Raw genomic sequence first — 5,000 nt, 5'->3', positions numbered from 1 at the left:
GATTTGAGGAGGTGACCCTCCCACATTAGGTGGCGCTCCAGCACCTCGATCTCACGCTGCACCTCATCCATGCCTGCACCGTCGCAGGCTGGCCCTATCTTCTTCAGCGCCAGGAGACGGGACCGACGGAGGGTCGGACCCATCCATCGGCAAGATGGAATGCCGAGGCCCCCCTGGGCAACAGGAGCGTGGAAGTATCCCAGGGGGGTGTCCGCCGGAAGGCGGAACCATCTCCTGACGGCGGCCCGGATGGTAACGTCGGCCGACTTCAATGCACCCACCCGGGTGCGGCTGAGGGCCAGCCCGTGGTACAGGCCAGGGAGAAGTATGTTGGTGAGAGCGTGGAGGCGCTGTTGCGGCTTCAGCGGAGCTCGGGAGATGACGTCAAGCTGCTCCACCAGGTGGCTACGTGGATTGAAGACACAGCGACCCGCCGTGGAAAATTGCAGCCCCAGGTACCGGAAGGTTTCACCCACACGCAGGGCAGGCATGGTGGTATTGCCTGCTGTGAAGGTGACATTGCTGTCCACCTTCACCTTCTTCTCGCGCCCTGACGCGACTAAGGCGAGGGTGAAACACTTCCGGGCGTTGATCTGCAGCCCCAGGTGGGCGAGGGCTGCGGTAGCTGCGTCGATGAGGGACTGCAAGCCCCTCGGGGTCGCTGCAAACAGCAAGACGTCATCTGCAAAGGCCGCAGCGTTGACTCTGCGACCGAGGATCCGAGCTCCGATGTGAGAGGGCAGTTGGCCTAAAACGTAGTCCACCGCAAAGTTGAACAGGAGGGGGGAGAGGGGATCGCCCTGGCGAACGCCCCGTGCTGGCTGCACAGACACGCCCACGCCGGCGCCGTCCGCTATCACTGTCGTGCTGCCCTCGTAGCACCGCTCGACATACTCGACAAAGCAATCCGGCAGGCCATGCGCCTTCAGCACGGGGCGAAGGGCAGCATGATCTACCGAATCGAATGCCTTAGATACGTCGATCGACGCCACAAAGACAGAGCGGCAGGAGCGAACTGCGTCGGTGAGAGCAGTGTCCAAGATGAAGGTATTTTCCAACATCCCATCCCGAGGGATGAATGCCCGCTGACGTTCGTCCACAGCACATGCGCGCATCAGGCGTGACGCGAGAACCTTGTGAAAGGTCCGCGCCAACACCGAGCAGACCGTAATGGGGCGAAAGTCAGCGGGGGATGTTGGTGCAGCCGTTTTCGGGAGAAGGGACGTCCGCGCGCGAAGCAGGCGTTCCGGAAGGGCGCGGGCCAGAAGGAAGAGATTCATCACTTTCACCAGGACTTCGTGCGGCAGGCGCCGCAACTCCGCTGGGGTAAGGCCGTCCGGCCCGGCTGCTGATCCCCTGGGCGGCAACGCGGCGGCGACCTCCTCATGTGTGACCGGCCCCCATATGCACTCAAGAGCGACAGGCTCTGAGTGCGGGAGGAGGCGGTCACGAATGAAGCCCGCGGTGGAGATGGGCTTCTTGGTGAAGAGGTCCGCCCAGAAGTCCAGCAGACCAGGGATGGCAGGTGGCGGCTGGAGCAGGGTGCCATCCAAGAGGCCGCGCACGCAACGTGCACGCGACCGTCGGAAGGCATCCTGCGTTCTCGCGTACTCCCAGCGGCGCCGCTTGCGCTTCTGCGTCGGCGGCGCGGCAGGCGGCCGCTTCGATGGTTGGCGCGGCCGCTGTGTCCTGGTGATCGATCTCTCCCCTCTGGACCCGACCGACGCAAGGGCATCCGGGAGCATGCCCAGGATGACATCGGGCGGCGTGCCCCGCCCCAGACCTATGACACGATCCAGGGCAGAGAAACGCTGGGCGGAAGCGGGTAGCCCCGCCAGATGCTCCCAGATGGCGGCGTCAGTCGGCCCCTCCGGCGGCGGCCCGGTGGTGTCGGCCGCGAAGTCCTCGGCTGCGTCGACGGGCGGCGCAGCGGCCTCGCCCACGTCAGGCAGCGGGCTCGCTGCTCCCCGGCGGGACGCCGGCTCTTCCCCCCGACCGATCTCAAGCGCCTCCATGAATTGGCGGACAAGCTGCTTGTGGGCAGCTTGCCGCCGTCGGCACTTGATTGCCTCAAGCGTTCGGTCGGGGAACATCCTGATGAGCTCTTGATTTACAAAGAAGAACCGGGCGTCCCTCTCGAGGAACAGTTCGGCCTCTGCCTTGGCGAGCGACAGGACTTCTTCCTCCGTCCACCTCGCGCGATGCCTCTCCGTGACGATCTCCGCGTTGGCGGCCGCAAGGTGTTGGCGGCGGCGATGGACCCCGAGACCGTTCTTGGTGGTGAAGCTGCGGTGGCACTCACTACAGGTATACATAGCTGCAAAAGTTACAAAATTTTCGGCACGGCCGGTTGGCCGGCTAGGTGCTGGGGAAGTTGGGGTGGCACCTTCAGCGGAAGGGCCACCACTTTTTCTCTGAATACTGCCCCCAACTAACAAAGGGATAGTGCGAGGGGGGGCTGGTAACCCCCCCAAGCCCCTGGTGCGGTCTTCCACTCTGCGAAAATCAGCGGGCCCACGAGAAGGGGAGAAGACCGCAGGAGAGGAGAGGCTAAGAGGGCTAGGCCCATGTATTGCGCATCACTCTCCCTGTAACTACAACCCAAGGAAGGCACCTCGCAGCAGCAGCACGACTACATCAAGACCGCACTTCGAAAAGCCAAGTCCGGATGCAGCCACACCGCCGCCACTTGGCCACCTTAAGAGAGTCATAGTTACTCCCGCCGTTTACCCGCGCTTGCTTGAATTTCTTCACGTTGACATTCAGAGCACTGGGCAGAAATCACATTGCGTCAACACCCGCTAGGGCCATCGCAATGCTTTGTTTTAATTAGACAGTCGGATTCCCCCAGTCCGTGCCAGTTCTGAGTTGATCGTTGAATGGCGGCCGAAGAGAATCCGCGCACCCGCGCGCCCCCGGAGGAGCACGCTAAGGCGGACGCGGCCTCGCAGCAAGGAAGATCCGTGGGAGGCCAAGGCACGGGACCGAGCTCGGATCCTGCACGCAGGTTGAAGCACCGGGGCGCGAACGCCGCGCAGGCGCGCGCATCCTGCACCGCCGACCAGCACGAGGCCGACCAACGGCGAGAGCAGACCACGCCCGCGCTAAACGCCCGCACTTACCGGCACCCCTACGGCACTCACCTCGCCCAGGCCCGGCACGTTAGCGCTGACCCACTTCCCGACCAAGCCCGACACGCCCCGATCCTCAGAGCCAATCCTTATCCCGAAGTTACGGATCCAATTTGCCGACTTCCCTTACCTACATTATTCTATCGACTAGAGGCTCTTCACCTTGGAGACCTGCTGCGGATATGGGTACGAACCGGCGCGACACCTCCACGTGGCCCTCTCCCGGATTTTCAAGGTCCGAGGGGAAGATCGGGACACCGCCGCAACTGCGGTGCTCTTCGCGTTCCAAACCCTATCTCCCTGCTAGAGGATTCCAGGGAACTCGAACGCTCATGCAGAAAAGAAAACTCTTCCCCGATCTCCCGACGGCGTCTCCGGGTCCTTTTGGGTTACCCCGACGAGCATCTCTAAAAGAGGGGCCCGACTTGTATCGGTTCCGCTGCCGGGTTCCGGAATAGGAACCGGATTCCCTTTCGCCCAACGGGGGCCAGCACAAAGCGCATCATGCTATGACGGCCCCCATCAACATCGGATTTCTCCTAGGGCTTAGGATCGACTGACTCGTGTGCAACGGCTGTTCACACGAAACCCTTCTCCGCGTCAGCCCTCCAGGGCCTCGCTGGAGTATTTGCTACTACCACCAAGATCTGCACCGACGGCGGCTCCAGGCAGGCTCACGCCCAGACCCTTCTGCGCCCACCGCCGCGACCCTCCTACTCGTCAGGGCTTCGCGGCCGGCCGCAAGGACCGGCCATGACTGCCAGACTGACGGCCGAGTATAGGCACGACGCTTCAGCGCCATCCATTTTCAGGGCTAGTTGCTTCGGCAGGTGAGTTGTTACACACTCCTTAGCGGATTCCGACTTCCATGGCCACCGTCCTGCTGTCTTAAGCAACCAACGCCTTTCATGGTTTCCCATGAGCGTCGATTCGGGCGCCTTAACTCGGCGTTTGGTTCATCCCACAGCGCCAGTTCTGCTTACCAAAAGTGGCCCACTTGGCACTCCGATCCGAGTCGTTTGCTCGCGGCTTCAGCATATCAAGCAAGCCGGAGATCTCACCCATTTAAAGTTTGAGAATAGGTTGAGGTCGTTTCGGCCCCAAGGCCTCTAATCATTCGCTTTACCGGATGAGACTCGTACGAGCACCAGCTATCCTGAGGGAAACTTCGGAGGGAACCAGCTACTAGATGGTTCGATTAGTCTTTCGCCCCTATACCCAGCTCCGACGATCGATTTGCACGTCAGAATCGCTACGGACCTCCATCAGGGTTTCCCCTGACTTCGTCCTGGCCAGGCATAGTTCACCATCTTTCGGGTCCCAACGTGTACGCTCTAGGTGCGCCTCACCTCGCAATGAGGACGAGACGCCCCGGGAGTGCGGAGGCCGCCGCCCCGTGAAGGGCGGGGAAGCCCCATCCTCCCTCGGCCCGCGCAAGGCGAGACCTTCACTTTCATTACGCCTTTAGGTTTCGTACAGCCCAATGACTCGCGCACATGTTAGACTCCTTGGTCCGTGTTTCAAGACGGGTCGTGAAATTGTCCAAAGCTGAAGCGCCGCTGACGGGAGCGATTATTCCGCCCGAGAGCATCCCGAGCCAACAGCGGCGCGGGTCCGGGGCCGGGCCAGGTAGGTCCGTCATCCGGGAAGAACCGCGCGCGCTTGCCGGGAGCCCGAGCGCCCAAAGGGGCGAATCGACTCCTCCAGATATACCGCCGGGCAGCCAGCCAGGACACCGGGGCTCTGCCCAACAGACGCGAACCGAGGCCCGCGGAAGGACAGGCTGCGCACCCGGGCCGTAGGCCGGCACCCAGCGGGTCGCGACGTCCTACTAGGGGAGAAGTGCGGCCCACCGCACACCGGAACGGC

The 5,000-nt window shown here is 62.5% G+C and overlaps 1 pseudogene; it reads right to left on the bottom strand.

Moving 5' to 3' along the window:
* LOC124745921 overlaps positions 1-5,000 on the bottom strand; it is a 7,962-nt pseudogene that overhangs the window by 2,381 nt on the left and 581 nt on the right.

The sequence above is a fragment of the Schistocerca piceifrons genome, unplaced genomic scaffold (genome assembly GCF_021461385.2).
Source record: "Schistocerca piceifrons isolate TAMUIC-IGC-003096 unplaced genomic scaffold, iqSchPice1.1 HiC_scaffold_34, whole genome shotgun sequence".
NCBI lineage: Eukaryota > Metazoa > Arthropoda > Insecta > Orthoptera > Acrididae > Schistocerca > Schistocerca piceifrons.
The sequence above is the reverse complement of the archived record's forward strand: the minus strand, read 5'-3'. Positions and strand labels throughout refer to the sequence as shown.